The following is an 11,127-nucleotide window of genomic DNA, read 5'->3' on the forward strand; positions in this document are numbered from 1 at the left end:
AATAAACTCTCTACACCTAATAGAACTATAACTGAAATAGAAACAATTCTTAGTTGTGCTCCTAGCAGTAAGATATTTTGAAAAAGCTTTACTACCAAACATCTAGCTATAAGCTGTATGCATTTGCACACTGAGCAACCTAATATGTTGATCTATATAAGATGTTGACTTTCACTAACAAAGGAAACTCATTGATTTGTACTGATAAGATGCTTGGGTCACAGGTGGAACATAGAATCAATTGAGCTTTATATACCACATATCATTGAACTCATACAGCTCTCGACTTTTTCTGTCTGATTTATTTCACTTGGCATAATAATCTCAAGATCCATCAATGTTGTCACAAATGACACTTTCACCTTTTCTTGTGGCAGAATAGTTTTCCATTGTGTATACGAGATCAGACAATTAAGGTCACAAACACATCCTAGAAAAACTGCTACATATCTCATTGCTGAATATTACTACAGTCACCTTCAAAGTACTCTCCTTAAGAAGCTATGCACCCCATGGCTGCCAGCTCCTGGGTAGCGGGAAACACCACTGCCATGGTGCAGATATCCTTAGCAATGCAACTGCCCTTCTGTGGGGGAAAACATCATCAACCACTTCACCTGTGAGATCTTGGCTGTCCTGAAGTTGGCCTGTGCTGACATCTCCATCAATGTGATCAGCATGGCAGTGGCCAATGTGGTCTACCTGGGCATCCTAGTTCTGTTCATCTCTTTCTCCTATGTGTTCATTTCTACCACCCTGAAGATCCCCTTAGCTGAGGGGAGGAAGAAGGCCTTCTCCACCTGCTCTGCCCACCTCACAGTCATGGTTGTCTTCTATGGGACCATCCTCTCCATGTATGGGAAACCCAAATCCGAGGACCCACTAGGTGCAGACAAACAGGACCTTTCAGACAAGCTCATCTCCATCTTCTACAGGGTGGTGAACCCCATGGTCAACCCCATCATCTACAGCCTGAGGAACAAGAATGTGAAGGTTTCTGTGAAGAACCTGGTGAGTCAGAAACACTTCATCCAGTGATGGTGGAGGAGTTCTGATGTTTCTCTGCTCTCTGGTTGCTCTCACCTGAGAATCTTAGAGGATAAGATAGAGGGTCAACTTCATCAGGGTTTACATAGGTAAATCTGATTACAGAGAAAGGCTCTCTGTGTGGAAGAGATATTTAATGGGACTTTTCCCCTCTCATTTTACAAGCAATTCTACAAAAGAATATTCCTGTTAGTAAAGCCTTATACTTTCTAGCTCTGTGATGTATACTAAACAAACTAATGTCAAGAAGTAACTCTTCAAGTTTTATTGTTCAACTTATGAAAAGCTCTAGTCTGTAGATCTGTAATTCAATTGCTCTTTGGCTTCTTTTTTGGAATATATTTGAATGGATCCTTATTTTTATTTTATTTATTTATTTATTTATTTATTTATTTATTTATTATTATTTTTTTTTAGCTGAGCCATCCTGTCACCTGTTGGCAGCTCAGCGGCAGCTCAGCTCAGGCTGTGAATCAAACCAGTGACCCTGTTGCTCAGAACTCACACTCTTGAGTGAGCTCTTAACCAACTGAGCCACTGGCTGGCCCAGGATCCTTATCTTTATGTTACCTTTTAACTCTTCCTACGCCATATTAAATAATAGTAATATTAAAAAAAAAAGGAGCTATGCACCAATACCAGTGCCTAGTCCACCCTTCAAAGCAATTTTGGAACTCTATTTCTGGAATGGCCATCAGAGCTGACATCATATTACCCTTGATGTCCTGAATGTCATCAAAATGTCTTCCTTTCAATATTGCTTTTATCTTTGGGTAATGAAAGAAGTCATTGGGGGCCAGATCATGTGAGTAGGGAGGGTGTTCCAATACAGTTATTTGACTACTGACCCAAAACTCCCTCACAGATAACGCTGTGTGAGCTGGTGCATTGTCCTGATGCAGGAGCCATGAAGTGCTGGTGAAAAGTTCAGGACGTTTTCATCTAAATTTTTCACACATCCTTTTCAGCACTTTCAAATAGTAAACTTAGTTAACTGTTTGTCCAGTTGGTACAAATTCATAATAAATAATCCTTCTGAGATCAGAAAAGGTTAACATCATTGCAACAAAATTGTGAAGGACACTTTGGTTGTTTCCATGTCTTGGGCACTGTAAATAAAGCTGCAATTAACATCAGAGCTCATGTATTTTTATGGATAAATGTTTTCAATTTTGGGGGGTAATTACCCAGGAGAAGGATTGGTGGGTCGTATGGTAATTTTATTCTTAATTTTTTTAAGATTTTTATTGGGGAATTGGGGGGATGGGAACAGTGCTGGGGAATTGGGGGAAGGGGAACAGACAAGTTGCTGTCATTTTTGTTCTTCCATCTAGTTGTGGAGGACGTTGCTTCACTGGCCCAAGTTGGCACCATCATTGCGCTCTTCCCGGGTGAGGCAGATCAGTCACCGGCTTCTGGACTGCCGCTCACTGCGGCTGCTGGCCGCTCACGCTGGCTGCTGGCTACACACGGTAGCCCATGGCAACCCACTGCCACAGGGAGTGCAGCCTACGCCGTCGCCGAGGACTCATGGCAACCCAGCTCCAGGTTGAGCTGTTGTTCAGCATCTTAGCTGTGGAGGGCAGTGTCACTGGCCCTCATATGTGGGATCCGAACCGGGGCCCTCTGGCATCCCAAGCGATTTCTTAACCATCGCGCCACTCAGCTGGCCCTATTCTTAATTTTTTGAGGAACCTCCACATTGCCTTCCATAGCAGCTGCACCAATCTGCATTCCCACCAGTGCTTGAGGGTTCTTTTCTCCACAGCCTCTCCAACACTTGTTATTTGTCTTGTTGATGATAGTATTGATATGTGGGATATATCAATAGAACTGAAAGTAACAAAAGAACAAGGCAAACAAATAAACAAACAAAACTCATATACACAGACAATAGACAATAGTTTAGTGGTAGCCAGAGAGTAAGGGGAGAGGGGAGTGGTAAATGAGGGTAAACAGGATCAGATATATGGTGATGGAAGGAGAACTGACTCTGGGTGGTGAGCACACAATGTGATATATAGAGTATGTATTACGGAATTGTACACTTGAAACCTATGTAACTTTACTAACCATTGTCACTCATAAACTCTAATTTAAAAAATATCAGTTGATATCCACAAACACTCTAGAGCTGTTTCTTGGAATTTCTAAACCTAATGTAGCCATTGGAGAGATTTTTAGGTTTTTCCTCTAATCCTATTCCTCCTGTAGTCTCCCTGATCTCAGTATCTGGCACCCATGTTCACCCTGTTTCACAAGCTAGAAACCAGGAGAATTCTGGTGTTATACAATAGTCAACGTGGTAGTTTTGAAAGGCAAACTAGATAAAACTAGTCTCGTACTTAAAACCCTGCCATGGCTTTCCACTGCAGTCAGAGTAAAATCCAAATTCAGTCTAGAAAACCCTGAATAGATAGAACTTCACCTCCTTCATCTTTGCCACTTTGCTCTTAACTTACTATGTTTTAGACACACCGGTCTTTCTTCAGTGCTTAAATGAGCACAGCTCTTTTTTACTTCATGGCCCCAAGATGAATGTTTCTCTGCTCCAGCTCTTCACATAGCTGACATGTTTCTTTCAGATCTTAGGTTAAAAAATGTTCTCAGAGAAGCCTGTTTTGACCACTTACTTTCCACCATAATAACCTACTTATTTTATTCGGAGTATTTAAAATTTCTCATCCTACTAGTTTGGTGGTGATGAACGACTTTGTTTTTTTCTTATCTGGGAGCTCTTTATCTGTCCTACAATTTTAAATGATAGCTTTGCTGGTAGAGTCATCTTGGTTGTAGGTCATTGCTTTTCATCCCTTTGATATTCATGCCAACTCTTTCTGGTCTGCAAAGTTTCTATTGAGAAATCAGCTGACGGTCCTATGAGAATTCCCTTGTAAGTAACTAGTTGCCTTTCTCTTGCTGGTTTTAGGATTCTTTTTTGTCTTTCACCTTTGCCTTTTTTATTATAATGTGTCTTGATAGGAGCCTTTTTGGGTTCATCTCATTTGGGACCCTCTGAGCTTTCCGGGCTTGTATGTCTATTTTCTTCACCAGATTAGGGAAGTTTTCTGTCATTATTTCTTTAAATAGGTTCTCAATCCCTTGCTTTTTCTCTTCTCCTGCCTGTGCCCCTATAATGGATGTGTTGTTATGCTTGATGTTATCCCCGCGGTCTCTTAAAGTATACTCATTTTTTTTCATTCTTTTTTATTTTTGTTGTTCCAATTTGATGTTTTATGCTACTTTGTCTTCCAAATTACTGATTTGATCCTCTGCTTCATCTAGTTAGCTGTTGATTCCATCTAGTGTATTCTTCATTTCCGTCATTGTATTCTGCATTTCTGACTGGTCCTTTTTTATGGTTTCTATGTCTTTTTTATGTTTCCTATCTATCGAAGTTCTCACTGTTCCTTGAACATCCTTATAACCACTGTTTTGAACTCTATCTGATAGGTTGCTTGCCTCCATTTTGTTCAGTTTTTGTTGTTATTGTTGTTTGTTTGTTGTTTTGGTTTACTCCTTTTCTTTCATTTGGGACACGTTTCTTTGTTTCCTCATTTTGGCTGTCTCCCTGTGTTGGTTTCTACATATGAGGTAGATCTGTTTTGTCTCCCAATCTTGGCCGGGTAACTTTATATAGTAGGTTCCCTGTCAGGCCCAGTGGTGCAGCCTCCATGGTCACCTGTGTTGGGTCCTCCAGGACTGTACCTTGTGTGGCTTGTGAGTGCCCTTCTGTTATAGTTGAGCCTTGATTACTATTGTGACATCAGTGGGTGGGACTGATCCTCAGACTGACTGGCTGTGAGGCTTGGCCATGTCTACAGCTTACAAACTGTTGTGTGGAGGGCTTACCCTAAAAAGTGGGATTTTCCCTAGGAGCTCTGGTGCCTGTTGAGAGTGTTCTTTGGGTATGCCACTTTGCGGGCTAATTGGGTGGTGCTTCTTTGTGGTTGAAAGTGATTTCCAGGTATGTTGATTCTGGGTTCTTTTGGAGGAACTGCAGTGCAGACCCAGGTGAGCCACTGCCTGTGACTGGTTGGGGAATACCTGGTAAGGGCTATAAAGCAATCTGCGCTTGGTCACTGCCTTTCCTGGACCTAAAGGCACATGGGAGAGGCCACACTGTGAATAGAGGATGACTGACACCAGTACCCAACCTGGGGTTGCTTTGCAAAAGGGCCAGGATACCCCAAAGTCTGCTGCATGGGAGATGAACCCACACAGGGAAAATGGCGACTGCTCTCCAGCCCTCCCTCCAAAGCTGAAGCCACACCCCTCAGTCTGCCACCTGTATGTCTTCAATGCCCCCAAAGTTACTGTCCTTCTGCCAGAGCCCAAGGTGAGTGGCTGCGAGTGAGCAAGTCTGTGCACAGTCCTTTTAAGAGGATGTCTGGGTTTCCCCTCAGCCTTCCATCCCATCTGGATGGTTGGAAGCCCCACTGCTTTTCACAGCCAGGTGTAGTGGGGCTCCTCTTCCTGGTACCAGTACTCTAGGCTGTGGAGGCCACTGTGGGGCTTGGGGCTTTCACTCCTCCTGGGGGGAATCTTCGTGGCTTATATATCCCTCCCAGTTCTCAACTACCACACACAGGTTTGGGACCAGCTCATTTTGTATCTCTACCCCTCCTACCAGTCTCAACATGGCTTCTTATTTATATCCTTAGTTATAAAACTGTTCAGTTAGACTTCAGATGGTTCTCCAGGTTGACTGTTCTATAATTTCTTGTAATTTTAGCATGTTCATGGAAGGAAGCAGGCACAGTGTTTATCTACTCCACCATTTTGGCTCTCCAATAAGGTCACATTCTTAGGTAGTGGAGTAAAGACTTCAAAATGTATTTATGGGGAACACAATTCAACTCATAACAATCCCTCTTCCATCTACCAAGTTACTATCTCATCTTGCTCCCCTTGTTTTGTGTTAGAGGATAAGGTTTTCTTTCTGTTTATGTTAATGTTCTTTATTCCAATCGCTCCTATGTCTTATGAGAATTTGCTCCATTAACTAACCTTTCTTTTTGGCCCTGTCCTCTTTTGCCTTTCCACTAAAAACTCCTCTGCATTCTGAAAACATGCTCAGGTCCCTCATCCTATTAGAGTTATCCATTCTTTTAACCTAAGCCCTTCCTTTTACTCATGATTACATCTTTCTCCTCTTCTTATCATATTAGATTTCTTCACTTTTATCAGCAGTGTTAACTATTAGTTGACAGTATTTACAAAGAATTGATGTTTTTGTCCTTTGACATCAGTCATTGTGTGTCCAAGGGCAATTAAAGAAAATCAAAGTGGAGTTGAGATGTCAATGCTGAATAGCTGGCTCAGATTCCTTCCTAGTAAAGGAGCCCACTTTCTCATGAGTCTGACAGTGTGTAGGCCAAGATTCATGATTCAGAAGAATTATGATTTTTGTGTCCTGGCTATTTGGAATTTTCTTTAAATTGTAGCAACAGAATGTTAAATATATTACATTATAATTTTGTGGTCACATTTACAAAACAGTAAATGAACTGAAACCTGGGAAAAGGACTAAATTTTTTTTTGTACCTGCAGAACTCATCAGAGAGCTTGGAACCTACCAAGTGTGTGTGTTCTCTAGTCCAGAGGTCTGAATACAAAGAATAGTATTAATTGGTAAGATGGTTATTCATGCTTTAATTCTCCACAAGGCAATTCAACAAGGCCCATATGTTTACTTGCATGCACAGGGGTTTTGCACCACAGGAGAAGAATGACAAAATTATGAGACTTGGAAATTACATTGAGTAGCTGTCATATCTACTCCACCTCCCCTCTTGAGAGACACAGAACTTTATGCCTAGTGTAAACAAGTCTTCTTAAAGGTGGGGAGAGGAATACCCTAGATTATAAGCAAATAACTCTGGAAGAGGAGGAAAAGTCATCTCTGGGTTTATTACTTTCAACATATAAGCAAATGGCTCTAGGAGAGATAAATCTCTAAATCTTATCCAGAGCAATTTACTTTCTCTAACTTCCAAGGCATGCTTGCTATTCAATTAAAAAGTCTAAGTTGTACAGAAATATGAAAATATTCATGGAACATTGCCTGCCAACAATTGTTTAAGTCAAGTGGTGAAATAGAACTATACGTTATGTGTGTGTGCATGTGTGCGTGTATGTGTATAAAACCAGTGGTCTTCTATTTTACTACTTCCTGCCTCTACTACTACTCCTAAGAAGTAAATGTTTTCAACTTACCTTGTTGTTTATTCTGATATTTACCTCATATTTCTAAATTATCTACATATTCTACACTTCTTAATGTAATAATTTTATCCATTATCTCCTGACTCCTTGTTATAGTAGATCAAGATAATTAACTCTCTTACATGCTTCTCCACCCCACCCCCATTTTGTGTTTCCTTTTTCTTTTTTCTGGATAAAGCTATATTATAATTTGATAAAATAAATGTTCAGTATTTACATGTTCACAACAATAGGAATATTGTTCATTGGTGAGTCAGTGTACTGTGATAATGTCTTCTTATATTACTTTTGAATTTTTTGAAAACTATTCTCAATTTCCTCTTTTTAGCTTTATAAATAGCTATCAATTTTTAAACAGTCTTATTAAGGTATAATTGGCATGTAATAATTTGCACATAAAGTGTACAATTTGATAAGTTTGATGTACGTATCACAGACCTATGAAACTATGGCTATAAGAAAGATAATGAACATATCCATCAACTCCCCCTCCCCCAATATTACATGGGCCTCCTTTTAATCACTTCCTCCCTCCCAACTCTGACTTTTGTCTTCTCAGGAAACTACTAATTTACTTTTTGTCACTATAGATTTTATTTTCTAAAATTTGTATAAAAGAAATTTTACAATCTGTACTCTTCCTTGTCTGGCATTTGTCTCTCAGCATAATTATTTTCTGACTTGGTCATGAATATTTGATTTAGTCAGTCTTTTAAATTATAATCATTATAATAGGCATGTCATAGTATCTCTGTGATTAATTTGTATTTTCTTAATGACTAACATAGTTGAGCATCTTTTCATGTGCTTATTTGTATCCATACATGTTTGCTGGTACAGTATCTAATATTTAAATACTTTGCCCATTTTAAAAATAGTTTATTTATTGTAGAGTTTTAAGAGTTATTTATACATTGTGGATACAGGTCCTTTATCAGATAAGTGCTTTCAAATATCATTTTGTTTGCGATTTGCAAGTATTACCTTTCAGTCTGTGGCTGTTCTTTCCAATTTCTTAAGAGTGGTTTTCAAAGAGAAGTTCTTAATTTTGGTAAAATACACTGTATCAACTTTTAGGTTTTTGGATTTTGTTTTGGTGTTGTTGTCCAAGAGTTCTTTGCTTAAAACAAGATCACAAAGATTTTCTTCTCTTTTTTCTTCTAGAAGTGCTATAGCTTTCAGTTTAACATTTAGGTTTATTATCTATTTTGAGTTACATTTTAAATGGTGGATAGAAGTACTTTTTTTTTTTGTAGATGGATATCCAATTGTTAAGCAACTTTTGTTGAAAAGACTATTTATTCACCAATGAATTCATTTCACCTGTGTTGAAAGTTAATTACTCATATAAGTCTATTTCTTTACTCTCCATTCTTTCCATTGATCTATTAATCTATCTATCTTTGTTCCAATATCACACTATCTTGACTACTGTATCTTTATAGTAAGTACTGAAGTCAATATTTTAATGTCTCTTTGCACTTTAGCAAGCTTCTGGAATTCTCTTACTTGGATGTTGCTTGCTTCCATTTGACTGACCCTGGACACAAAAGTGGGATGGTTGCAACTTGCACTTTTTGGAGATTTTGATTTCAGAGTGATAGACCAGAGAATCAACAGTCCCTTATAGATCAGTTTTCTCTCAAGTGCAACCTGTGGACCACCCAAATTAGAAACAAGTTTGCAGTGTGTGTGTGTATGTGTGTGTGTGTGCTATTACCATTTACATTCCTGTGCCTGATCTATTGACTTAGAATCTCTAGGTGTGAGGGCCCAAGAATGTATATTTAATAAGTTTTCTGAATCATTCTATGGACACGAAAGTTTGAAAATCTCTTAGACAATGATGACCTCCAAAAGCCCATTTCTGCCTATTTTGCATACATATATAGATGAGTAAAACAGATGTAATTGTTTTAGGTGGAAAGGAAGAAAATGCTTTAATTTGCCTAGTCATTAATTAATTGATCAATTGATTGGTTGATTGATTGATTCATTCATTGTGAACACTGACAGTGACTAAAACATAATGGAGCAACTTGAAAATGTGTGGCATCTATTTTCACAGGCAGGATGTGTTCTTTGGGTATAATTTGTGGCTGTCAGATGATGAATTGGTAGCTGACGTTCCCAGCACTCCTATTACAGGGAAACATTGCTGGAAGGGAGGCCCATGGGCATCTCTACCCTCAGGCTATTTGCAGGTTTCTTTTAAACAATCCCAAACTAAAAGAAAGCTAACTTATTGTTAAACCTGTTTGGGACCAGAGATTTCACAGCCTCCTTCATATATTAGTTCTAGTGCTTAGTAATACCTTTTCCACTACAAGTTCCTGAGTGTAAACAATAGATATGGATTCTTATCACAGAAAAAGCAGGGCTGGCCTGGGGGCGGTGCACCCCACTTGAGAAATATTAAAAAGCTGATGATTTTGGTGCCTCTTGTTTTTTACTTGGGTTTCTTTCAGTGGTGTCTCCACACCAGCATCATAATGTTTTGTTTTGCTTTTTTTGTTGTTGTTGTTCCCTCTAACTCCAAATCTGTGCTAAGTTAATTGAAAACTCGTTCATATCAATGGCAAATGATAGATAGATGAACATTTCTTACATTGTAGAAATGAAGTATAGAGCTTCAGATATCAGAGCTAACTAAGATAGTTGTTTTCGTGGACCCTCTCCTATGTTCCTGAAATTACTTGTTAGAAGCAGTTTGTTATTTTGCCTTCTCATTAAGCAGATTTGGAGAGTATATGATGAAAACTTTCAAAACAGGACAATAGTTGTGAGTAGCCACAAAAAATGACTCTTTGCTTTACAGAATAGACATTATGCCTATTTGGTTTGCAAGAGAGAAGACTTAGGCGTCAAGAGAAACTTTACTCACATAGATCAGAGCGTGTTAAAGTTGAAGGGTCTTTAATATATTGGCCTCATTTTATAGATGAGGAGGCTGTGGTCTAAGGGGGTGAAGTGACATACGCTAAGTCACATAGTAACTAGTGACTATCTGTAATGTGGAAATCAGATAGAGCAGCCTGTACATTACTCTGCTAAAATAATTATTATGGGCTTACTAGTAATCCAGAGCAAGTGAGAAATATGCTAAATAACTTCTTGTATCATAATCATGGTAAGAGCTCTGTAGTACAAATGCAACATAATGTCCTCTGAGCCCAATCCTTTGTGGGAAGAGGCAGAGGATAAATAAATAAGCAAGTAAGCAAGTACTCTCCAACTTATACTCCTAACAATAAAGAGTTTTAATTGTTTTAATGAGTGCATCACTAGGGGTATATATGTATATCACCTTATTGTGTACTGACTAGAAAATGATCCACAGTCCCTCAGAAGACCCATTTTCTTGATTAGTGGTAAGTTAGGTTAGTTAATTAAGGTTACTTTAATGCTAATTAGTCAAGGCTTTAATTATGCTTTCAGGGCAGGAATGCTATGGTTCTTAGTTACCCAGTTAACCAAAGCAATGGGATTTCTTGTTTTCCATTTAACAGTGATTTCTGATAAGGAACAGGGGGAGCAAAGCTGATCCTAATGGAATTATAGAAGCATTCTTAAACCAGAGTCAACCAAAGAGCAGCAGTGAGCCTGATAAAAAAAAATAAAAATAAAAAAAGCACCCTCTGTAGCTTCTGGAATAGCACAGCAGGGAGAGCGGCCAAGGGGCTGGGGTATGGCTGACTTTGTCACAGGGAACTCCAAAGAAATTGGCCCAGCGGACCAGGAAATAAATGCATCATAGAGTATAAGAAATAAGTGAGAGCCTCAAGTTACAGGAAGGGAGCCATGGCAAATAGAGACTAAGCAGAAAAGCCTTTTCCCAGTCATGGCAGCATG

General features: G+C 39.0%; 1 pseudogene; it reads left to right on the plus strand.

Annotated features, from left to right (window-relative positions):
* The first annotated feature begins 503 nt into the window (after positions 1-503).
* Positions 504-1,038, plus strand: LOC109386008 (olfactory receptor 13C7-like; annotated as a pseudogene).
* Positions 1,039-11,127: the final 10,089 nt, after the last annotated feature.

The sequence above is a fragment of the Hipposideros armiger genome, unplaced genomic scaffold (assembly GCF_001890085.2).
Source record: "Hipposideros armiger isolate ML-2016 unplaced genomic scaffold, ASM189008v1 scaffold_127, whole genome shotgun sequence".
Lineage (NCBI taxonomy): Eukaryota > Metazoa > Chordata > Mammalia > Chiroptera > Hipposideridae > Hipposideros > Hipposideros armiger.